This window comes from Meleagris gallopavo, chromosome 6, assembly GCF_905368555.1.
Source record: "Meleagris gallopavo chromosome 6, MGAL_WU_HG_1.1, whole genome shotgun sequence".
In the NCBI taxonomy this organism is placed as follows: Eukaryota; Metazoa; Chordata; class Aves; order Galliformes; family Phasianidae; genus Meleagris; species Meleagris gallopavo.
In genome coordinates, this window is record NC_139409.1 from 16,975,837 (window position 1) to 17,002,505 (window position 26,669).

General features: G+C 40.2%; 1 protein-coding gene across 12 annotated transcripts in view; it reads right to left on the reverse strand.

Moving 5' to 3' along the window:
• KIAA1217 (KIAA1217 ortholog) overlaps window positions 1-26,669 on the reverse strand; it is a 354,008-nt gene that overhangs the window by 187,682 nt on the left and 139,657 nt on the right. Inside the window, exon 1 of one of the 12 annotated variants that reach the window (XM_085227257.1) lies at window positions 17,180-17,310. The exons of the other annotated variants lie outside the window; for them this stretch is intronic. The gene's annotated coding sequence lies outside the window, so the exon portion shown is untranslated. Of the gene's footprint in view, window positions 1-17,179; window positions 17,311-26,669 lie in introns of those variants that run through there. 12 annotated transcript variants of the gene reach the window in all.

The following is a 26,669-nucleotide window of genomic DNA, read 5'->3' on the forward strand; positions in this document are numbered from 1 at the left end:
TGGCTCTAGTGTTTATTCACAGCTAAAAAATTGGGAAGTTAATTATCAATAGTTAAATCAGAAGAAGCATCCCATAATTAAAGATGTATCTCAGAGTCCATGCAAAATCACAAATCTCATAGCCACAGAGAAATATATTATGAATGCTCTCAGTGTGAAGCAGCCTGGTACTGTCTAACTGTCTACCCTACTATAGACCAGGAACAAAATAAATATTAGATCTGAAGTGGATAGGCTGGAAAAAAATGTGTGCATCTATGCTCTTTTGTGCTCAGAGAGTTCATTGCAGTCTTTGGTGTGGCTTAATAACTAGAATAGACTCACTCCCCTCAGATATGTGTATTATTAAAGATGATACAATAGCAATCACTCTCTCATACAAGCAAGAAGAAAATAACCACAGGTCTATCCACATGAATCCATTCAAGTAAATATAGAAGTAAAGAGGTTTATTCTACTTTAAGACTAATTGTGAAATATTTTGGCTTTATATATCAGGCAAATTAGATTTTTAAGCTGAAAGGAAGGAGGAGCTTTGCGATCATTTGGTCTCATCTGCTTAGCAAAGGACTTCAGTCAGGTGGTTCCTATTTCAAGTCCAAGGACAATGGTCAACCTATCAACTAGTTAAATTAAAAGTAAACATCTGAACTTGATTAGAAAATTTACAGTGACAAACAATCTAATACAACCTCTGGGATTACATGTCATGAAATTAACTTTGCTGTTAAAAACATCTGTGGAGACTTTCAGTATGTATACTCCATACATTCCAGTTCAGTTATGATTTCTCATACACCTGAAGAAAAAAATTAGCTGAAAGAGTCAAATTCCATTCCATCTGAAGTACAATAAAAAATGAGCACGAGTTTCTCTGCACATCTCCACAGCAGCCTTTCACCATGTCCTGCCTGAAAGGTTCTTACCTGAAGCCTACAGGTTTCAGCTCCTTCTGCTAAGTTCAGAGACTGACAGCAGTGCCAAATTATATGATCAATCTTGAAAATCACAGATGTCACCACTGTCTTTAATCACTAAAACAAACTATTGAAAAGAGTTCAACCTTCACTAAGAGTTTGAATATTTGCTATTCAAGAGGAAGATATATATTCACTTTTCCAATTCCATTTTGAATTGAGCTCTCAGGAGAAGTGATAATCACCTGCCACTTGATAGTGATGAGCTTGCAACTATGAAGAAGGATGTAGTGTCCTAGTCTACCTCTAGCCAAAAAGGACTGTTAAGTGCCTTATGCTTCTCCAAGTACCAGAACATCCTCCTTTCACTTGGGAAGATATTCTGATCAAGATAACAACACCTACACCTGAACAACTACACTGTGTGAAATAGGTTAGGTTTTCTGTTTTCCAAATTTTACTTTTTTTTTTTTTTAATTATTTAATAAATGTAAGGGTTTGAAAGCAGTAAATACTTGTGAATGCCCTAAATCAATGAGGAAAAGGACTGTGGCCATCACAAAGAAGCACTAACACTGAACTGAGGGAAGAAATGATTATTCTCCTTCACCCACAGCTTTTTATCTCTGCAGTTTGGGACAAGAACAAGCTAACTCTACACTGTAACATGACTTCTCTTCCCACCAGCCAATGCAGGATAGGACAGAGCGAAATGGACATCATTACACTGCACATGTAACGCATGACTCATGTAATGCAATACCTTATCTCAAACTTTTTACCCGTTGTTATTGCCATCCTACCCTACTGAGCTAACATGGATATTAGCACACTGCTGCAGGACTTTGAATTGAAGACCATGGCATGATACAGCCTCACACCTACCAGCCTGGCCACCTCCTTACACATCACAGTTTCCATACGACATCAGTTATGGGAAGGAATAAGATCAGCCTGCAAAGACAGAACTAGAGTATGAACATCTGTTTTTGTAAGGTACCAAACAAATAACTCCGTGAACGGAAAATGTGCCTTACATCTTGGAAATTTTAATCAAATAAAATGCACTGTGTGGGTGGGAAGAAATAGTGTAGGGAATTGTTTCTGAGGGAGGTGGAAAAAAGAAGGGGAGAAGGTCACTTTCAAGTCCATCTGCTCTATATTCAAATTCTATTTTCCCCCAGTGTAAAACACTTTGGTTTTGATAAGTTCCCTTTTGGATGAATTCACTCAAACAGCTCTGGTGAGAGTTTGGATTCAAATAGGTCCAGCTTTCTTAGCAGTGCCAGAACAACAAACTTAACATCTGAAACACCAAATGTTGCTGGTTTCACGGGTGTCTGTTGGATCTGTTTGTGAATGTATGAGGCAGCATGCTTTAGTGATCAAAGGGATTGAGAGTTACTTGCTGTAAAGTACAATTATACTTAAAAAGAATCAGCAGAGATTCAGATCTCACCAAATGCATGTGGAGTTTAAAATACTGTCAGGAGACTGCTTGAATTAATAAGAAATGCAAAGTTTACTTTGATGCAGTCTGGGTCTAAAATTAATGTAATAGTTTAAATTATGTTGTGATTACCATACCAACTTGCATATTAGGAGGCAATTCTGATAAACTTTGTACCAAAAAGAATGGTTTCAGTAAAATAATTAGTAAGTAATGATTAGAAATTAACACAATGGTCACAGAATTGTCAACCTGCAGCATTCACACCATTCACGATAGTGGTCTTTCTTGAAAAATTATGGTATTTTTTTAGAACACTACACTACAGCCCACAGTCCATGGGCTGTACCCACTCATATATTCGTTTCTTCCCCTCCCCCCCCAGAGTTATTGGTAAGAAAGACATTTTTTGAATTTGACACTCAGGCTAAAGTCACAGGAGAGGTACACACCATTATGATTAGTAAGTTGGGCATTTTTTATTGTTCTTACTATAGTTCCACCCTGTATTTCACAAAAATGCGGTACTACACTGCAAACAACAGAAAGTATCTGAAAATAGATAAAGACAAGCAGAATATCTTGTTCTAACTTTGTTTCCTTGCACATCTGATTTCCAGTGAGTGGAGATAGTTACAGATTGTAGATTGGATTCTGGCTTAACCCACTCAGTTCCACTGGCTGCTGTTTACAATGCTCTCGTTTTTATTCCTTGGAAATCACCGCTCCTGAGAGCAGAATGAGAACTTCCTCCTACTTGTAAGTAATTTAATGACCTCTTGACACTGTGTACATCCTCTTCCCTGAAATTGCCCATCTGACCTTCCCAGCCCATGCTGATGTTACCATGAAAACAGCTGATCAGTAATAAAGCAAGAGCAGCTGACAGCAGTGGTACTCCTGCCCAGTCTCTTCTGCTGGGTTGAACACTTACTAATTCAGGTGTATAAAAACTCTTTGGTATTTAGGATTTCACAGCTTTCAGGCAACAGGGACCATTTGATTATCTTGTCTGACTTTCTATCTATTACAAGATATTACATTTGGTGTGAGATCCTCAAACAAAGGCCATACATGTGGCTTGAGATGAAAAAGACAGAAGATGAACGTAACACTGATCTCAGAAGCTGCAGGTGCATTAGTGTTTACTTCAAACACGAATGTGCTTTTGAAGTAAACTCCCATAACCCATATGATGAGATCTACCCTGATGATCTGTGTAATTCAGTATGACAGTGTAAGCTCCCAGTGACTTAAACCTAAAAAAATTCTTTCTTCTGACTTAAATTTCCCAAATCAGGTGTCCACTGTAAAACAAACCCAAATAATCCCAATCTCTAAGCTCTGACACACACACCCAGCCACTGTCTCCAGCACAGCCAGTCCTTTATGAAGAAAAAATGCAGGGGAAAAGGAATGAACCTGAAAACACACCACATATCTAGCCAATTGTATTTTGAGTGGATGGAAATCCTCCACACCTCACATCACCAGCAGAAAGGCTGAACTCCAACAATTGATTATAACTACTGCCTGTAATACAGAGCTGCAAGTGTTACAACTGCGTTATTTGGGGGCTTGTCCGTGAAGTCAGCTGATGGAACTGGTGGCTCAAACACCACATCCAGGAGACCTTCCACCCTGCAAGCAGCTGCTGCAGTAAATGCAAATCTTCTTGCAGCACTGGGACTAATGTGGCTTTGTAACATACCCACTCCTATTTAACACACTACATTATAGTTTAATTACCCTCACTACTAAGGAATTGCTTCCTTTTACTTCAGGGTATATTTGACTCAACAGCAGTTTCCAGTGCTGGGATTTACTCTTCTCCCATCGTCAGCCAGACCTACCAGTTCTGTAGGGTTGATGGTTGTGAGAAAACCTCCTCTCCATCAACTGCATTAGCTGGACTCCTGAAGACTTGCATTAATCTAGGTTTTAATACTGGAAAACAATCTTGTTCTCTCTTCACTTTCTTCTAGCATTCCCATTCCCTCACTGAAGTACAGCTGACAGGATCATAGAATCATAGAATGGTTTGTATGGAAAGGGACCCTTAAAGGCTATTTAGTCCAACTCCTCTGCAATGAACAGGGACACCTACACTAGATCAGGTGCTCAGAGCCCTGTCCAGCCTGACTTTGAATGTCTCCAGGGACGGGGCATCCACCTCTTTCTGGAAAGCCTGTTCCAGTGCCCACTACCCTTAGTGTAAAAAACTTCTTCCTTATATCCAAACTAAATCCCCTCTCTTATCATTTGAAACCGTTTCCCTTTGTCTTATCATAACAGATCCTCCTGAAAAGTCTGTCCCCTTCTTTCTCACAGCCCCTCTTTAGACACTGTCAGATACTCAATTTAGGTACTAGATAGATACTTTAGATACTGAACTTAATATACTGGCAGTAATAGATGAGTACATAGCCTGAATTTACCCCCAGAAATAATAACATACCTGGGAGACAGTGCAGGGTGCCCCAGGGCAGGGAGTGCATGGCCACAGCTACCTCCTTCCAAACAGGGAGAGCAAGCTGCAAGGCTGGCAAGGGCAAAGTATCCGAGCACAAGTGAGCTGCAGTGACACAACTCCTGTGTCATACCCTATTCCTCCTACAAGGGGAATTCTGCACCTTCTGTACAGCACTTTTGCAGAAGATAAAATGAGAGAAGAAGTAACAATGATACATCTCATCAGGCTGCAAGAAGCACACAGAATTGCCTGGGGTAAAGGCAAGAATAAGCAACGTCAGCACAGAAAGGTGTCATACAAGGTTTAAGCTTATTCAGAAGCAGAGCCTTCGTCTCTCTCATGAATAAAAACATAACCCAAGACAATTTAATTCCAACTGTTTTGTAGCACTCCTTGTGAAAACTTTTCAAACAATGTAATGACTCACAGGTGAGCTCTCCACTGACAACATAAAATGACACTGTATTAGTTTTCTGCCTTTACAAATGTGCAAGTCTGCACAGAGATATACATAATATCTCTCTCATAATATAGCACACGCCTTTACATGCAGCATAGCTGAAGACAGGGAACAGGCAGTACGCAGTGACAGGTTTTCTTCACTCCGAAGATAAAGGCTATTAAACATTAATTGGTAACAGGCAGGTTTTACTGCATATAAATATGCTCCAATACTCTATTTGCAATACCCATCTTAACTACAAAGTATAGCTTTGTACTTCATTTTATTTATGACTCTCATATTATTGCCTTAATCTTTCATAATTAATGTAAAAAGGTCAAGTGATAAATTCACATCTTTTTTTAGCCTCTTTTGCCGTTTTGCTCTCCTATTGCCATAGTGCTTCAAGACTGCAGCTGGAATGACATCTAAATCCTTATAATGGTTGGAGAAAATTCTGGGCAAAGTGTTGGAAGGAAACAAGTATCGAAATCTCTTTGACACAAGATGACAATATTACTTATATGCCCAGTTTCGGTTTTATAAGCTCCTATAAATCCTCTCTCACAGCAGAGTCTAGTGCAAGAATGCCCTTGGGAGAGGGCATTAAGTAAGAAAAGGATGAGTTTACAACCCATGAGTAGTGTTAATTTGATGCTTTTAACTCATTGTTTCTTTTTTCTGCAAGAAGTCTTGCTGCTCAATCCAAGGATAGCTGGATTCCAGCAAAGAAGCTATGTATATAGCCGAGAGGGAAAAATAAGAACTGAATGGTTGTCCAGAACAGCAAGTGTTTTTCCCAGATCTTTCAGGTCATGTTCTCTATAGAGGCAGTGCACAACCCTTAGATTGAGAATGGAGGGTGTAAAGGTAAGGGCAGAAGATGATCTGCAGAACAGAAACTAGGCCAAAGGGAGTTACAATTCTGACGTTTTTTGAAACATCTAAATCAAATCTGACTACTTTTTTAAAGCAGAGCATAAACACAGCCAGAATTTGCAGTTTGGCTACCAGAATTAGAGGGTAAAACACTACAGGTAATAACTACCAATCACTTTCTTTTCCCAACCATCCAACAAGGTAATTTGTTTGCCCTGCTCTGCATGAAAAAGTCTGGGTAGGCTTCTGACTTTAGGAGTCTGAGAAACATCCTGAGGAAGGACAACCCCACAGCAGGCCTAACAGCCAGTACGAGGGCCCTTTTCAACACTGCCTTAAAGTATATTCGGTTTTAGTCACAGGCTTTAAGACTGTGGAGGTGCTTCGCAAATCATCACTAAATACCTTTTCTTCATAGCTCCACTCAATTCTCAGGAGTGTCTTCAGACATGAATAAAGCCTCAGCTGTTAAAGGTAGAATGTTGTCAGTTCTATCAGCATGGGACTGCCATGCTGCAGGGTTGCTTTATTTAGGTAAAGACAAATTCCCCTTCATCCTGCAGAAGTTATCACCAGTTGTAAGAATGCAGCAGCTTTACTTGATACATCGTAAGTAGCTGTGAATTCTGAGGCTATTAGTTCATTTAGGGAGTGATATCTCAATAAAACATATAAACTCAGTCTCCTACAGGCAGATTAAGAAATCCCTGTAGCAAAATTCACTATTTTTTAAAAAATATTTAACACGTTGTCACACATTCAGAGTTAAAAGATGAATTCAACATCTTTGTGTCTTGAGCCCCTTCCTAAATAATGTACATCTGATCGTTCCTATGCTCAAAGCCATGCCACTTGAAGTTTGCGTACTAAAAGTCTAAGTCATGCAGCGTTCAGTGTTGCAATTCAGCTTCCTTTTCCAGTAAAAGGAAGAAAAGTGGGACAGGCACCAGGCTGAAAAGCTTTCTGAAAGCTGCAGCTGCAGCCAACAGCTGAAATTTAAAATCAGCCATTATTTTCTCTCCTCATCTTGTGGGCTCTGCCACAGCTTTCAATAAACCACAAATTCACCCACCGAGGCACTATTGCTCATTATTTTCTTTCACTGATGGAGCTAAAATAAGAACCATAAACACTTCTCCCTGCCTCAAAAAAGCAGCGTAAGTCACTCCCCAACAGGACTCTCAACATGTTGCACATGGACAACATGTTAAGCAAGTAGCAAAAGCCAAACAGGGTTCTGAGAAATTAGTTGATTTAATGTTGCAGGGAGAATCTGAAACCCAATATCATATGGGTCAATGAAAGCAGAAGCAGAACTGTATTTCCATTTCCCAAGCTAGTGAGAGGAGAGACATGTGATACTCAGCAGAAAACAGCTTGCTTGGATTTGTAGGGGGCATGTAATAAAGAAGAGATCCTTCCATGGGTTTAAAAAAAAAAAAAAAAAAAAGTAAAAATAGGAAAGAGCAAGCAGGAATAAAAGGCAGTTTTCTCTAGGGAGGGAGGGAGATTACCAGTGGCATCACAGAGGAATTTGCACTGGTCTGGGCAGCTCCCAGCATCAGTGAACTGGAAAAGGGCAAAGGGGGTATGAACTGAGGTGACAGCGTTTGCTGAAAATGTTCCATTACTTAGCAATAGGCAGTTTTACTGCCTGAATAGATAGTAAAATGACAGAAGAAATCCCTGTAGCAAAATGGTACATACTGTCTTAGAACAGACTATAACCTCAAACTCTTTGATAATAACCATTTTGTGAAAATTTCAGCTCAGTGCTCATTAGTGATTAAAAATTCAAATAAATACTGGAAAATGTTAGGAAAACAACAGCAAACAAGATGGATAATAGAATTATATTACTCTACAAATCTACAGTCTAGCCATATTTGAATATAGCATGAAGTTTTAATTCACTCCAGGTCAAAAAAGATATAGCAGACACAGAAATACTAAGAAAAAAGGTGACCTGCATGATCAAAGTTATGGAAATTTTCTGTACAAGGAACTAAATAATGTAGACTCTCTGTTCTGGGAGCAGATGAATCAAACGTATGGTCAAGGTCCATAAACATGAGTAACAAAGAAAAACTTAATAGGGGAAGATTGTTCATTGTCACTCTCCATACAGATTCAAGGCATCAAAAGAGACAAGTAGGCTAATGATTCAAAAACATGGATGTGAATATTAATTCCACAGAGTACTATTATGGCACTAGAGAACATGCTTTAGTGATGGGACTCAGTAGGTCAGGTTGATAATCTTAAAGGTCCTTTCTGATCTAAATGATCTAAATGATTTTCTGATCTAAATTCCATGGTTCTGTGAAGTACTGGTAAGCTGGGAAACCTCTTGTGGGATATCTCAGTTGCTGACTTTTCAAGAATTTTCTTTTTTTCAAATCAACAAATTAATGGAAATAAATCAATTGAGCACTATTAAAAACAAAAAGGACATCATCCTTCATTTCCTTCAAGTGATCTCTTATCCATCTATTGCTCGGAGCTTGAATACTACGTACTCTCCTTGGTCCAGTATTCTCCCTTAGGTAACCACCAACATTTAAGACAAAGGCTGGGCTCCTCTGACCTGCCACAACTGCTCTTAAATTCAGTGAGGTACAAGAAGCACTACTGTTGACAGTTACACTTTCTCATACTTACTAACTATAGACAAATAGAAGCACTTGCATTACAACAGAAAAATAACAACCCCAGATCTAATCAAAACACTCTGCTGTGTAGTGAGAATTGTATGGAAACCTCCTCCCAGAAGAGGATAGGGGAGAGAATGAATAGCGTGCAATAAGTTAAGTCATATCATTTCATCTGTTGTAAAAAAAAAGATTCTAAATATTTGCCTACACAGGAAAGTTAGTGTAGTGGAAACCAGAGAATGAATTTGCAGTGCTTCAGCTATTCCATTGCGACAGTGGACAATAGAGTACAAATCTTCCATGGCATCAGCATCCGTAGTTCTGGATACCATCAAGTGTCCAAAGGTTACTAAACCTTTTGAACAAGGGATCAGTACAGCTTTGGGGGGGCTGAGATCATCTTTTCTCCCTCATTAACTCCCCATTACTAAGAGGCTACTCTGGAGGACTTTAGGTGCCATGACTGGGGCTGAAGCACAGAGTGGCACCAAGCCTCACTTACTCTCCTTCATCTTTTAGGATATGGGATCCAGTGAAAGGGTGGGCAAGACTTACTTAAAGATCAGTGTCCAGTAGTGGGACCTGACAGCAGCAGGGTTGTTGGTAATTCATTCATTTAAAGGAATGAAATCTGGCTATCTGTCCTTGCTAACACACGCGACCTCTCCAGGAAGACAGGTGGAGAGGAGTGAGGTCCCCTGAGCATTTTAAAGCCCACACCACAATGGAGGGGGTCAGTGGCAGTAACTGTTGCCTTTGTGTTCTGACTTCCCCAAAGGCAGACCGTGATTTACTCGGTGCATGAGTCTGCACCCACACAAAAGGGAGGGCAGGGATAGGAGAATTTACTCATCTGTTGATGAGTATTTATGTTCCTTTTTCAAAGCTACTTAAATTGGTCTTTTGTTTCTTGCTGGGCTGTGAGACACAATGATGGCACCAGTTGTTTTGCCCTTGTAGTCCTTTGGAAATTTGCGTACACTGTTTCCTGAACTTATCTGGACATCTAACCACCTCCCTGCACTGCCTTCCCCAGAAAACAGGAGCACTTTCTAGCTTTTTTTTTTTTTTTTTTTTTCTGTTAGGGGATTTTTCAAGGGCAAAGAATAATACACCTTTTATTAAGCAGCTATGCACAGTAAGAAACTTTTTACTAGCAATTTCTCAAGGAATGTTATGACTGGCTGACTTGAAAGTGGCCTATCCAGAATCTCATTAGATTTTCAGGTACTTTAGAAAGCAATTCTTACTGAATTATCAAACTTGCAGGAAAGCAATAGCAGTTTCATACCCATGACTACGTACTTCTGTGTTAACTGCAGAAGCATATCAGAGCAGTAAGGATTGTCGTGTTCGTGTGCCTGGAGCTACCACAGGAACAGGAAACTGCTGGGGTATGTTGAAGAAGACTCACATAAACATCTGATTTGCTTAATTAAATACTGTTTTCCAAAATATGACAGGGTATACAATGATCTCTCTCAGTAAGTCTTGACCCAGAAAATATAAGTGGTAAACAAACCATGAAAGCTTCATGGGTGTGGAGCACATACAAGTCAAAACATCTTGCATAAGCAACCTCTGCATTTGCTGCTTGGTCAAAGCAGCCAAATCTGTTCTGCACTGGAAACCAGTGACCCTGAACAGAGACCTGCAAATGTGACTGCAGATTGGCAGAAGCACTGGTTGTTCTAGAGCTGCTTTACCCCCATCTGCAATATTGACACTGACAATAGGAGAAAATTAGTGTGTGATTTCCCAGCTGATGGGATCTCTCCATGGATACCACCTAAGAATCCCAGAGCTTCCTTCTTCTCAAGGGAAGGTAGCCTGTCTCCCCTCGCCCATCCTTAGCCTTCAAAAAGACAAGTGAGTATTGTAAGCCATTCACCTAGTATACTACTAAAGCAAAACAGGCACCTGCTGCACAATTACTCATCCCACTCATTCTAGACGCGTATTTTAGGACGGGGTGAACCTGTCTCCAGAGATGTCCCTCCATGACAAAGCGGCATACACATAAGTTTAAAGGCACTGAGAAGAGCACTGACAGTTCAGTGGTCAGCTCTCCTCTGGAAGCAGTAGGAATCTTCTGAGAAAATCTACACATGTGGCTCTTTAGATGACATCACAATTCATTCTAAGAATAAAATAAAAAACACAGTTTTTATTTGGAAAAACCATACACTATCTGAAGGCAGAAATATCTTCTAATATTCTTAATAACTTCCCACAGTATTCTAGACAGTGGGTGATTCCCACGTAGACTGCTTTCCTCAGGAACTAATCCTGATTTTTAGGCTCATGTTCTTGATTCGCTATTCAAAAACTTTCCTATTTCTATTTTTGCCCAACACATTTTATTATTGTTCTGCTGCCAGCAGACAAGACAATCAGTTTCTTAAATACTTCTCTCTCAAAACAAAACAATCCAACCCAGACCACATTCTAAGGAGACTCACCATTGTAAAACACAGCTTTAAAGCCAGAGGATGGTCTGTCTTTTCCCTATGCTACGCTTCTGCTTGCAATCTCATACCAGATGGAGCTGTTGCATGATTCCTGGCCAGGCTTTGCAAGGCAAAGCATGAAGCCTGCTCCTTAACACTTCATAAGCGGTTGCTGTGGCTGTGCCAAAAAGAGTTGCAAACAGCACTTCCTTCTACACTTTGACCCCAATCCATGTAGACACATCGCGACATCCAGGCTGGGCTCTGCTGAGCAAAGCGGGGATGTCAGTTCTGTGCAACAAACATATGGAGCCAATGGAGCAGGTAACACTTCTCCCTCTCACACAAATTCACCACCACGCTCTGCCTGCCTGCTTAGCTGCTTCATTGTTTATCGCTTCAGTCATCACCAACAACATATTTTGCTTACAAAATATCTTATATTGCCCATTACAGCTCTCTTGGGAAAACAAATGGCAAGAAGCTGTGACACTTTACAGAGATGCATAGTAAAAAGGTCGTGACTTCATAAGCTGGGTGCTTGGACCGGTGGGAGGCAGTCAGCTGGGCTGAGGTGTGCAACAGCTCCGAGGGTGTACAACAGCTCACAGCTGTTTGCTTGGCTACCTGCAGGAAAAGTGAGCTCCCAGCTCCTGCAGGCACCAAAGCTGCTGTCTGTAAAGTATGCAGCCAAGCACAAGGAGCAGGAAACCAATGCTCGCCTTGCTCCTTTGTGTTAAGACTTGTCTTAGCTTGTTGCTTCGTGGTCATCACATGGCTACGCTCAATGTCCTGCCAAAGAAATACATGCAATTTTGGCAGAATTAAATAAACAGCTTCCTACCCTGGAAAGTCCCAAAGCTCTGAGAGAAGAGGTTGATCTCTGCCCAGTCTTTCAAAACTTCCCCTGCAGCTTCAAATTACTGCCTTCTAATGAAAGTAAGGGGAAATCAGATGAACAGAGGAATCAGACTTTGCCAATAGAGATATTAACAACGCGCAAAAGAGATCTGCTGGTTTTCTTGCCCTTTTTTTTTTTTTTTTTTTAAGCTAATGTTTAACTGCGTTTTCCTCACCCTCAGTGCCCGGAGGAAGTGCCCGGCCCGGCCCGGCAGCGGGGAGCGGCAGGAGCGGTGCGCTGCTGCCCTCTGCCGGCGACATTGCGCCCGGAGGGGTCACGCCGGGTGGGGCCTTGGGGTGCTGCCTGGCGTCTGAGATGAAGGCAGAGCCTGGGCTGGGCTGTAGGCCGCAGCGCTGAAGCAGAGGTGCCAAAGGATGCAGAGAGAGAGAGATGCTGAATACGGACAGGTTGCTCCTGGAGAGGCCACGGCAGAGGACACATAATCAAATTAAAAACAGACAAACAAAGCAGCAACATTGCCAGCCACAGTCTGCATCTGGATCTAAACAAAATTGTCCTCCATAATCCTGAGTCTCCCACTGAAAACATGTTGAAAGAAATGATTTCTTTGAAGTACTTGCACCTGTACTGAAGGGCCAACACGCTCAGGTTTCCACAGACCAAGAGAAACGTCTCTAGATTATATAAATCTGAGGCTTGTGAAGCATCATCTGACTTCAATTCCTGTGCCCATGGAACCTAACCAATCGCACAGATTAAATGCATCTGGTCTGTCCTTACTACTCTACAGCACCTACTGGCCCCTCAGTTCCTGCCGTGGCCTTCTCCCCAAGAAGTGGCCCTGAGCGAAGAGCTCAGCACAAACCCGAGCATCACGTCCCATCAAAGCACTTTGCTGAGCCATGATCCTCATCTGAGGGAAAAGTTCAAAAAAAATCCACCAAATCACACTAAGACAAGTTCCATTTTTCTCAGATGCTTTGTTTGGGAAACCTCAAAATGTGATCCTCTTCAACACTGAGAAGCAAAAGTTCTCTATACAGTGGGCATGAAGAGACTAAAAATTCTCTGGTGTTTCTCTAACATTTCATTTCTACATATAGTTAAGCCTGAGATAATCGACTCTCACCACAGCCCCAACACCGGCTAGGCTACAAGAGAATGTGCTGCTAGTCAGTATAGTAAGACTGATGAACCACTTAAACTCTATGTAAGGCCTCAAAATAGATCTCAAGTGGAAGATGATACATTTTACTGTGTAAAAACACAGCACTTGTTTTTGCAGTTACATTTGTGATGCGTGCAGGCATGCACATTGTCAGTTGCATGCACTCACTGTAATTCTGTCAATGTGAACATTCAGCTTCTAAAGGAAAGTTCAAGTATTCTGCTCTTTAGTTACTGTTTTTGGTGTTTTGGTGTTACTGGGTTAGCTGGTCGAAGATAGAAACAAAACAAAACATGAAGTCCAATACCAAACACAAGCTGAAAAAAATTGGATCACTCATATAAAACACCTGCACATGTGGGACATTCTGCATTATTTCTTCATATTACTGCGTTTTTGTTAAAGAGATGAGATTAGATACAAATATTAGAAACGTACTAATGTTGCCTATGGAAAGAAAAATATCAACGGAATTCATAGCTGATACGAAAAACAACAACAAAAAGGCAGGAAAAAAAGCTTCTACTTGGCAAAGTATACATACATTTACATTACAGTTAAAAGATTTAGAAAACAGATGCTCCTTCTTAGAAGCAGCCAAGATCTTCTAACATCCATACAACTTGTTAATCAACTAACATATGGTACCACTTCAGCAAAACACACCATTCTGATTTTGCATTTACACGTTCTGTTTCCTACAAAACTATTGTCAGGATTTGGCCAGTATTATGTAACTCAGTAATTTTATTCCTACATTTTAAATTAATCAGTAAGTGCAGAAATAAAAAAGATAAAAGGTTTCAATCCAAACAATAAGTAAGCACTTATTTTCACAGAGTGCCCAATGATGGATGGATTTCCTCTTACCATGCTGAAACTCACCAGACTCTACAAAAAAATTAGAATTTGCTGCAAAATTACTACCTTAAAAATTTGCTCTGACTTCAAGCCCTTGAGGACCCAATGCACTGAGTTTTAAGGCAACGCTAAACTGTAGAGGCAAAACTGGATGTAGCTTGGTAACATCTGCACCAGGAGGATCCTAGATAAGAATACACAACTTTACTAGTGTGACTTTTTTTCTAACTTCTATTTGATAGGCTTGATAGGATACACATATTAGGCCTTACCATTTCCTAAGAAGACACAGTTATGTACAGTAGAATGCTTCTAAACACATACTAGGTAAAACGACTCTGGCACAGGCTGCCCAGGGAGTCAACATTCCTGAGGGTGTTCAAGAAATGTGTACATGTGGCACTGAGGGATGTGGTGAGTGAGCACTACTGGTGGTAAGTGAACGGTTGGACTAAATGATCTTATAGGTCTTTTCTAACCTTAATGATTCTATCATTCTATAGATAAAGCTTTCTTTTTTTATGAAACCTATGCACTTATTTGTCCTGCCTCTGCAACAGCAAACTAGTAAATTAATTCAGTGTTTCTGAACTGTAGACAGATGGCATCTGCTTGCTGCAGTTCTTTTCCCAGTATGTGTGGGCTCTGCAAGGACACTGCAGCTCTGCAGGGCTGGGGCAGAGGGAGCAAAGGCATAGGGTGTGGGTGCACAGGGCTCTGTAGCATGCAACACAGCACTCTGCCATCACACTCTGCAGATAAGGCACAGCTAAAGAGCTCCAGGCAGAGCGTGGAGAGAGTGGGTCTCTTACAGGATATGGAAAGTGTAACCAAGAACAAAGAAGTTTGACAGAGAAAGTCTATAAAGCAGTAACACTTGTGGAGAAAGCTTAGGGGGGTGTTTATGTTTTATGTTTGCCATTTAAATTAGAGATAGGCACTTTTGAATATATATAGCATATACGTCTTCTGCGTTTTGAAACTAATAGGAGGGCTTTTGTTTTGTTTTGTTTTCTGATACTTCTAACATCAGACACAGATATAGCATAATTTAAAAAACACTTAGAAGTGTTAAAAGCACGGTCAGATGGAAGTGTGTTGGTGAGCATAAGATTGCCTTACAATTTCACTTCTCAGCTTTTGGAACCATAACTGTTGCAGTTCTAAATTAAAATAAGAGATAATGGAAGAATTTCTGAGCACTTGAAATATTCTAAAAGCACCCAACATGTTTTATAGGCAAATGACCAATTTTTCTACATTTTTTCCAAAGGTGGGATAAGAATGAAAGTAGAGAATGTGAATTCTCATAACTTGTCTAAGATGTAGTTTAAAAGTTGAAATCTGAGTTTTCACTTGCAAGAAATGCAGAGACCTCAAATTACAGCAAAATAAAATGATGTATATAAAATGATGTAAAGAAAATGAAAAAACTAAAAGTAGCAGATTATTTGTATATCTGACACTTCAAAGCAAACTTAAAATTCATGTAGATAGACTGGAAGGCAATTTAAAATTCTCAATTCGCTACTGACCAAACTTCAAAATATCCCATATATACACCTATATAGCACATAAAGCTATGCTTTTATTTTTGATAGTGTGTTCCATATTTCTTTATATTGCTGATTATCAACTAAATTATAAACTCTAAGAGGCACAGTAAATTCTGTACAGTGTGTGGTATACTTGTCTGCTGAATTCTGCAGTGGGTTTCGGGGTATTGTTAATAATACACTATAATAAACAACATTTTCGTGTAGATTGCAGAAATCCTCTCTCAGGTGAATATTTAAATTTCATTAAAATGGTAGTCACCATCTTTTTTAAAAAGATGCACGAACAAAACTAACATTAATAGTTTCTCCTTTAGGCATGCACATCTGACAGAAACCTGTAAGAAATCCAAGGAAGGTGATAATGTCTCTGGGAGATGAAGGTGAAAACAAGTCCTGCCTGGCCGAGTCTGGAAGAAGAACATGGGATGGGATGAGACATTACGCAGAGGAATGTGCCTCTTCTTGAATGTTAGCACGTATGTGACAGGGATAGTGTGTGAGGATGGCACACCTGGGTATACAAGCAGCTTTACAAGAAAACTAACTTCACACCTGCAGGAACATTTTTGGCTTGAAAGGGCTTGCAGACAAACCCTTGAAAAATTAACTGGTGGAAGATCTCCAGTTTCTTCTTTCATTTTCATAAATTATTTTATTTTGAATTTTGCTGCACAAAAGTTTAAGAAAGTCCCAATTTGCTTACAGAACCTATATTCTCAGAGACAACAAACTAGAACAAACGTGAATTTTCCATCATTTAAAGTTTTAGGGGTGCTGAGTTTCTTTCCCATCTGTCCCCACAGGGACCATAAGCATACATGGGCATCTATCTTCCCTTCTCCCACAGCCAGACATGCCATCTGCTTCCAGCATCCTTGTGCTTCAGGATTAAGCAGAAAATGAGATATTCCTTCAACATCTCTCTGCATTTGATTGAAGTGAAAAAGCAATACGTCTCGAGAAACACTTCAATTTTAATATGTGCACCTACTAATAGACCTAGCTCTGCCCTGAGAGAGGTGTAGAGTGCGAGGCTACTGACTCTTAAACACGGTCCTTGTTTCTGAATTACTGAGGAAAGTGTCCTAAAACATCCTAAAACATCTGAAAAGATATGAATATTTCAGATGAACGGATGGGTAAAGTTACCTGTCTCTCTTAATCCAAGTTCCTGGATAATGTAATTTGCTACGACTGTCTCACAGAGGTACAGCACCAGCTCAGGCAGATGCTTTGCAACACAAGCTGCAGCTCATCTGTGGTTGTTTTCTTTTCTAACTGAACATTTCACCCTTCCTGTATCACCAAATTTGTATATACTGAGTTCAAAGCTTATAGCCAATCTGTGCAGCTCTCCCTCTCCCTTAACAAAGAAGGTTAAATGTACTACATTTACAAAACAATGAATTTCCCAAATAATAACAAGATTAAATAAAAAAATATATAATTTTTTTTTTAACTTACTGAACTATCTTCCTCCTCCAGCAAAACGGTCTGCATCAGCTATTAACAACAAGAAGGGAATTTCCTCCTCCTCCAACTATTCTTGAAATAGATTGCAGTAAGTCTTCCTTCCCAGCCTTAGCCTTCAATAGCAAGAGGAAACTACTCTCAATCTCCAAGCAGGAACAGCCTCACCAACTTGTGACAAACAAACAAACAAATAACCCCCTCTCTAAATTTTGGCCACCACTTTAAAGGTCAACGCAAACGTTTAAGAAAGAAGATCTCTATGAGCTGTTATAAAAGACTTCCTACTGCAGAAACCTAAATCATAGCATAATGCTTATTTGCCTTTCCTTTCAAGTCCGGAAGGGTCTTTGTTAAGATCACTTACAGTAAGGAAGTAAGTTTTCACTCACTTTGTATGTGCATTTTTATAAGCTAATCCTGTAAACAAACCTGCAACGCTTTGTGGAGAGCAGTAGTGGACAGATTGCCTTTGCCATGTTAAATGAAAATCTGTAGAAATGCCACACACATCCTGGTAAGCAGTCAGAAAACAAAAACAAGCTGGTACCAGCATCCCGACTTCACTCCACTCCAAGCAGCTGCCACCAGTAGGCAAAATATTTACCAAGCGTCTATATAAATGTGCACAGCACGGAACAACCTCGTTTCTAAAAACTCAATTAAATGAAAGCCAAATCAAGAGCGAAACCATATACTGAACTCTGCAATCAGCACTGTCTACAGCAGTGATGAAGGGTGGGCATTGGCCCAGGTGTCGAATGCTGTGCTCAGTAAGGGAGAAAACAGGGAGGTGCTTGTTTGTTTTTAAAAAGGCAAGATATTATCTGTCCCTTCCTCTTCATTTCTTCAGCCTGGGCCAGTTGGGTTTCTAATTTAAAGGAAGGGAGCTTTGCTCAGTAGATCACGAGGCTCTTGTAGAGCTCCCTTTGTACTGTCAAAGGATTTGGTAAAGACTGGATGCTCCTGCAGCCACAGCTAAGGCAACCTCAGCATCACTTATAATCTTACGAAAGGCACAGGTCCAGAATTGTCCCTGTATAGCCCATGTCTTCGCCCTGGGTCTAATAATGGTATTGGAAAGCTCTGCTGTGCTATGAGCACTTAAGCCTTGACAAACCCTTACCTGGACATTTCTGTAAAGATTGCATAGAAAAAAAAATCTCCATGCAATTTCCTATAGCACTAGATGGGTAATCACAGGCATCTTCACTATATCATGCCAGTCCCAGATTTACCAGTCCCTTACTCCCATCTTTTTCCCACCATGCAACAGACTTGAGAAACACAACAATCTAGTCTTTTATGTACTTTTATATGAGGCAGAAGTATTGTAAGAGCACTACAGAATCATTACCATACATGAAAAGCAAGAGAAAGAGAAATTCCTTCCTATGAATGTATTTTCTTCCACCACTATCAGTTTAGGATACTCTGAGCCATTACTGGGAAGACTGAAGCACTCCTGACCTCTTATGGAGGCTACACTCCTTGTATCAGCAGCCCAGGTTCCTCTTTCAGTCACTGAATCTAGACAACCAAAAGTCATCCATGAGAACAACAGATTGAACTGGAATTCATCCCTAACTCAAAGCCTCGATGTAACAGAATGGCTTTTTACTTTAAAGAAATTCAGTTTATGGGCAGATGCTCCATCAGTGCAAAGAGAATGATCGCAAACTGAAAACAGAAACTTGGAAAAACAAAGCATGCAGGAAATCCAGAAAGAACAGTGTTGGAGTCAATATGCCAAAGGAAAGAGCTGAAATTGAAGATACTCTACTGGGGAAAATATGGTGAAAATATTTCCACAAGTTTTCTGGCAAATAAATCTTCCATTAAGAAGAAGGGAAATAAAGCTGAATATGCTTCTGGGAGAAACACAAAGAGAGCAGAAAAGGCTTCACTGCACATGGCTACGTGCCATCTGATTAGCAGCAAGTGTTCCTACTGTATAGGCAGAAGGTATGAAAATGCAGGAAGTCTTGTCAAAGTGTAGCGCATGGCTACACTTTGATTAACACTGGCTGTGCCTATATCTCCCAAAACATCAATAGAAGTGGTTGCAGATCAATTTAGTCGATGATTCTTATTTCATGCAAGAAGAAGGAGTGTCAACTCAGACTAATTAGATTTCCATACCAAAATCCAGGTTCATCTGAAAACCAGACTAAACGCTAACAGATGCTATCTTGATTTGATAGTTAAAATCCAAGACAGCAGTTCCCAAAACAAAGTCCCAAACTCCACAGATTGCAAATTACTCATGGCACTTCAAAACTGAAATCTCATTTTACATGTCCAGAAAGCATCCATGGGAGGATCAAGAATGTGGTTATCACTACTACACCCATGGACATTTCTCCTGCTTGGAGGAGTAGGGAAAGGAGGGTGGCATCAGGTACCCTGTCCTGGTGTCCTTCATCCTCAGCTCACCTTTAAACCAGACAGAGATTTCTGGTGAAGGGAAAAAGCCCTGTCCAGGACCGCGTGGGAAAGGGAGAGAATGGCATCTGTGTCCTCTGTAGAAGTAAAGTAACATGCAAGTATCATTGGGAAGACTTGTTTCAATTGCACTGGTGCTTGGTAACACCACTCTTAAGGCTAATGCCATTATTTCTGCTTTGACAATCCTTATGACAATGAGATCAAAATATTTATACAGATTTAATTCCATCTTCTAGATGAGCTGAACCAGATCCAAGATGTGACTGAAAGTTGGAGGAGGGAAGAGGCTTTCCCTCCCTAACTCTCAGCTGTCTTATTACTCTTCTTCATATTTCCTTGCCGCTTGGACCTCTGCCACCTACACTTCTGGCCCAGCATCAGCAAGAACTGCAGGAGTTAAACCTTCTCCATTAACCTGCAAGCCAGGGCACCACCTTGGCAATGGGAAGCTGGAGACAAAAATCTCAATCAAAAGAGTCCAGTGACAGAAACGCGTGTGTGTCTTCTGGACCCAGATCTCCATCACAAGGGCACATTAAGACCACAAGACAAGAAGCAGATGTTCAAGTCATTCCCTTGTGTTTACGCCATTTAAAATGCACTATTGGTACCATCACTATCTCTGCTCTCACTGCCTGGACTTAATTGTTGGGCATCATGGAGAGGCCAGTAATAAATTTGACCCTGAAGACATGGGAATTACTTTGAGTTGGAGACTTGGCATAGCAGTGCTGAATGTCAGAAACATTCACTCCTAGGTCCTTAAAAGGAATTTTCTAAGATCACAAGTTATTTAGAGTAATTTCACTTAAATCATAGAATAGAATCAGCTTAGATTAAAGATCGTCTAGTTCCAAGCCCCTGCTATAGACAGAGTTGCCAACCACTAGGTTCTTGCTCCAATCTGCCTGCATCACTACAAAGAACAAGGGAAAAATACAGCCACTATTAAACAACATGTGAACTGCCCAGTACTTCAAGGCCTAGCTAAGGAGAGAAAAACTTATAACTTAAAAAAGCCCACTAGAATAGAATAAAGAGAATCCACAAGTGGGTTTACGAGGAAACAAAACCTGAATGCTGCTTTAGAGTCATGACAAAACACTGGAGAGTCAAGGAACTAGAAAGCTGATCTATTAAAAAAAGGCAAAATTAAAATTAAATGCAGTGAAAATGAAGAGCATCCTAATGAAACTACGCGACTATTAGGAAGATATTTGTGAATGCACCTTATTGAAAATAAGGAATGTCCAACACAAAGCTGGAGCTCAGTAGTAAATATGTGGTTCAAGAACACAAATTACAGATAAACAGTTCTGGAAGCTTTAGTAAAATACATGCTCATTGCCTGAATCAAAACAGAAAGGCAGGATGGACAAAAAAATGGACCTCTGAAAGATATCAAATTGTAAGAGATGTAATCCTGAGGTCATAATGGAAACTGGGGGGGGGAAATATTAATGCACAGAGCTGCATCCTGAGGAGGGAGGATGGAGAGGAGGAAAAATGTCTAATTGTAATTAAACTGAATAACGCCAGATGTGCCGGGTCTGGGATTAGAAGTCCCACTATGAATTCAACCATTATCTCTAGAAAGAGGGCACAGACCCTAGCAGAGTAAAAGGATGAAGTTTCTAAAATACAGAACTATTCTGGAGCCAGTCAGCATTTGTCAGAGAGTAAATATAGCCAAATGAAGGCATCTGACTTACAGATTGTGTGTATGCCTTTTATGAGGTATTCACAGCAACTGGAAAGTTTCAAATATGATGGACAGGCAGAACGTAAAGGACACCCAACTATCCCATCTAGCCAGCTGCAAAAGCAAATCTGTGTTGATTTATTATGATTACTACCTGGTAGTCTGCAGTGCTGCTAAACACTTATGTGTTGCACATATCTGGTGCTCACAGTCATTATCTTACCTCATGTGTGCACTAAAATACTATTGCAAAATGCATGGCTTCATTTACTGTCTTCTTTTGCATGTTATGACAAAACTAACAGAAAAAGATTGTTCTCAGCTGGAATATATTACCAGAGTATGGAAACGGATCAGAGAAAGCAACTCAGGTCTTCAAGAGAGCAAAAGCAAATAGCGAGAAGTAAAGGAAGAAACAGCCACAAACACCTAAAAATAGCAAATCCAGTAGGAAGTTTCTCTACAGAGATTTAATCTGCTATTGTACTCAGATCCCGGTGTTACAAATTAGAATCTACAAGAAGCTATCATCTTTAATACATCATCTCCTTCCTACTGTTATTTAAAGCGAAGAAGCTGATTAAACATCCTGCCACACTCCGGTAACCTTAGCAGTCCATTTCTTCATTTCGTACTGTAAAAGGTCAGTCACATGTTAAATTGTTCTTCTTTGTGTGAATTCGCACTGAGCTCAAGACTAAGTCAATAAGGGCTGTACTTCTGCTCTCTCCCAACAAACAAAGCACTAAAAAAGCACTAAAAAAGATGGCATCTCATTTCACAGAGATTTATATATATGAGTATTCTCAGTTGTTTTAAAAGTTTGGATTTTACTCTTGCCTGGTGAGGCTGCACATTAAGTAGTTTCTTATATTTCACCAGGACATTAATCTCTGTCAAAACATTAAAAAAAGTTAACACCATTATCCTCATACTGCAAAGCAGATAAATATAGCGCTTCATAGTCCAATGCCATGGGTCCCAAACAATATTTTCCAACTCTTCCCTCTAATCTTCATGAATATGAAGTTGACAAATGGTTTCCATAGTTACAACAGTACCCGGAGTGGGGGTGGGACAAAGATTCCCAAAGATTTCCCTATATGGAGAAACAGGCAGGCCATAACCATTTCCACCAAATGGAAAAGGGCGGACAATCTTTGCACAGCAGGAATGCTAAGTTTCTGCCTAAGGCAAGGACTGATGGACCAAACAGCTTTCCAGTACGTGTGGCTGCCTGAGTTACAGAATACAGCCTGCAGGGTAGTAATGTGTAGTGGGCAGTCATACTCTGCTCTGAGTTTCAAGTTGTCAAACTGAGACAAAAGGCAGGACTGACCTTCACAGCATTTCCTGTTGCTTATGTGCTTCAGGTAACAGCAGCCTGGATGAGCAGGTGGATGGACTCTGTACCAAGCCAAAATATACCAGCTGTACTCTCTTTACTTGCTTGGAAAATTCATCCCAAACCTTTCAGCCCCCTTTCCCTTCCCATCAGGCTTTAGAGCAGTAATAGGAACTGTGCACTGGTGAGGTTGGGTTGTCCCCTTGGTACATGTAACAGAAAGAAAAGGACAGGCAGTTATTTACAGCTATCCAAAGCACACACAGAACTCCTGATTATAGAGACAGCATAAAGCCCAGCCTCAGAGGATAAAAAGGCAATACATCACAATAGGAATACACAATGCACTTATCACTCTTGGTATTTGCATTTGCTAACCTTTGAATCTAATAATACAACATTAATATTCTATTAATACAGTGCTTATACAACATTTCCTTTCTTTTTCTTCAATGTATGAAGGGAACTGTCCTGTCAAACAACTGGGCAAGATATTGCTGGAACATCAAATCTTTTATTCTAAAAAAAAAAAAAAAAAAAAAAAAGCACAGAATTCCTTGAGTAGTGCACGCGAGATAGCAGTGCAGGCTGGTTGTGCTTTCCTCTCAGGATTTGGGCATAACAGCAAAGAGTTACAAGAATCCTCCAAAAGGCAAGCACCTTCTCAGATGTAAGCAATAAAGAGCATCCGCTATGTGAGACAAAGTAACGAACCACCTGCATGAGAACGACCGACTAGCCCTGCCCAGCCTATCCCCTCCAGACCCACGAGACTATTCTGTAAGGTAGGAGCATGAACACGGATGAAAAAATATTATTTTTAATTCAGGCCTTGTGTCTCCCAAGACATAAGCCATAGTTTCATGAAATTATTATTATTAGATCATGAATCATAGAATGGCTTAGATTAGAAGGGACCTTAAAGATCATAGATCACCAACCCCTACCATGGGCAGGGCTGTTCTCACCAGCTCAAGCTGCTCAGGGCCCCTCCAACCTGTCCTTGAGCACCTTCAGGAATGGGGCATCCACAGCTTCTCTGGGCAGCAGTGCCTCATCACCCTGAGTGAAGAATTGTAGTTTCATGAACAAGCATGCAGGGGGAAGGTCAGTGCAAGAAGACACTTCTTTGTCCTTCTGTCATTTACTCTCAGTCCCCATACACTCAATGTGGTGTGCAGCTACGCACCAAACTGTGACAGGTCAGCACACTTATTTAATTTTTTAATTAAACCAAAAGCTAGTCCCTTTTTTTTTTCTTTTTTTTCTTTTTTTTTCTTTTTTCTGGTTTCACTGTAAAATAGAACTCACATTGAGAGGCTACTAGAAAGGAGGAAATGATTAATTTTAAATTGGGTTAAATTCTAAAGTAGTGAATTACTGAAAATATCATTCCATGTACTTTTTGAAAAGGTAACCATAATTTTCTCCATCAATTCCAGTAGTGTTTATCCTTTTAAGTTAATTTAAGTTTTCTTTAAAATTTTCTGTTCCCTGGTGGGAACACTTAGGAGTGCTGAACGCAAAGCAGAGAAGATAACTATGTGCTCCAGTCACCAGATGTAGCCTATAGGTATACTGGTCCCACTACATCCAATTTCATCTATTTTTAATAGCAAAGTGGTCCTGAACCCTACCAAGTCTGTCTCGTGCACCATATGACAGCAAGCCTGTGTCAGCAACACTCTTATATAGTTTTTCAGAAGAAGAATGAAGAACAAATTCTCCACTTGAAGCTGACGAGAGATTTATCCCACAAAAATATACAACACATCATTACACAAATCAAAGCCCAGGCAGGACATCAGCACTTGAGTTTTATGGAAATTTTAATGGGGAAGGGTCAAGGATTTGATCTGACGTTCAAGCAAAATGTGAGTTATATCTTGTACAGTGGCATCTCAGTTTTGCTGAGAAACTATTAATTTGGTATTATGAAAACAAGATCTTCAGCTATGAGGCTCCCTTATACTTGGAGCCTTTGACCCTGGTTTGTCCTGGAGTTCGAGCCCTGATAATATGTGCGCTTGAAGCTCATCTTGGTGGATAATGGAAAATTCTGCTCCGTTTCCTCTGGGACTTCATGCTCATTAGTCACAGCATACCAATTAAAAGCTTTGTTAGAAAACCAGAGGAATGTGACACAGCACATGTACAAACCAGGAAGCTTCATTCACATATAGCATGGATGAATGGCTCTGTATGGAGAGCCAAGCATCGCATTAGCAGGTCGTGTGCATCAGCATACAAGATCAACAAAAGACATGCAAGAATTTTTAAGTCAGCACTGTAAGCAATGGATTTTAATTTTGAACAATGAGAGTTACAGTATTTTTCAATACCTACACCTTTTTTCTAACCAAACGTAAGGCAAATTTTTGTTTAAAGTTACATTTTCTTACTTGCATTATTGCTTTGGTAATCATCGAGTAGAAAATTACTAACCATCACACCAGCTACCAGCCAGATTATTCTCTTAACAATTAGAGGTGAAGCTGGGGTTAGTGCCACGGCAAGGTACTTATGAATTAGAATAACAACTGTTTTCAAAAGGGATTACTGCCACTATGAACCACTGTCAAGTATCTGTAGAAGCAGTTGTTAATTAAGGAAAGAACAGAATTCAGACTCAGCGTCTGTACTCTGATCATGCATCTAATAACCAACTCTGCCTCACTCAAAAAAAATGTGGGATTTAACACTCATATTTTTGCAACAGTTTATACTACAGATCTAAGCTAAACTCTTTAATACAGAGCTTAGAAAAAAATAGTCAGCTATAGCTACAAAAAAAATCATTGTGTTACCTATTTCATTTACCTTTAATTCTATTGTGGTATTTTCCCCATAGTGAACAAGCTGCTCTCAAGAAGCTTTAGGGTTAACTCATATTGACAGCACGCTATAAACCTCACAGAGGCAATAACTCTGCCTTTCAACATGTGTCTTCATTTCCACCATTCACATGCGGCACAGTGGCAAAGTTTAGCATATTTCTTATATTATAGACAGAATATTTTGTAAAATATTCCATCAGTGACAGAGATGATCACACTATGAAAACTGCAACATGAAAGATCAGTTGGAGGAGAAGATATTATTGAAAGATAAGAGTGTCTTATAACCACATGAAATGGCCTTCAGAGAGGGAGCAGGGACCTGCTGGAGCTGAGTCTTTGCTGAGGACAATGGACTTGGGCCCAGAAATCTTCACCTCTGCCATCCTTGCATCCCCTTGTGCCACCACCGAGCACACTAGCTGCCCTGTCATAGAATCATCAAATCATTAAGGTTGGAAAACACCACTAAGATCATCTAGCCTACCCACCCTCTCTACCATTTCCATTAGACCATGTCACTCAATGTCACATTCACATTTCTTGAACACCTCCCTGGGCAGCCTGTGCCAACACCCCATCACAATTTCTGAGAAGAAATTTTTCCCAATATCCAAACCAAACTTCCCCTGTCACAATTTAAGGCCATTACCTCTCATACTATTGCTGTCTGGCACCTCCCTGCTCCAACCACATTGGCTGACCATTAGTCAAAACTCACTAAAGCCAAGCTGGACAATAGCTGCCCCAATAGCACCACAGGTGCTATCATTCTTTGCTTTATCACTCAGGCCCACTGCTAGAGAGTTTCATGAAAATTTATGTAGATGATCAAGTCTCCTCCCTTCCCTGGTGTCAGATGAATGGTGGGAAGCAAAGCCAATGGAAATTCCAAAGAGAGGTAAGGAAGCTAAAGTTAGTTGGTAGGTTGGGTCCTTCTGCAACCCAACTCTTCCCAGCCACCACAATGAATGCTTTCTCTATGAAATGCTGGGTTTTCCCCATGTTAGGTCTGATGTGAAGTTACTTTGCCCAACAGTGGTGAAAGTGAAGGTGGAAAAATAACCCGAAAATCAAGTGATAAATAACAAGCTGCTTTGTATGAATTCAAAGGACAAGATTAAAGTTTCTGAGAACTCTGGGAATTTTTCT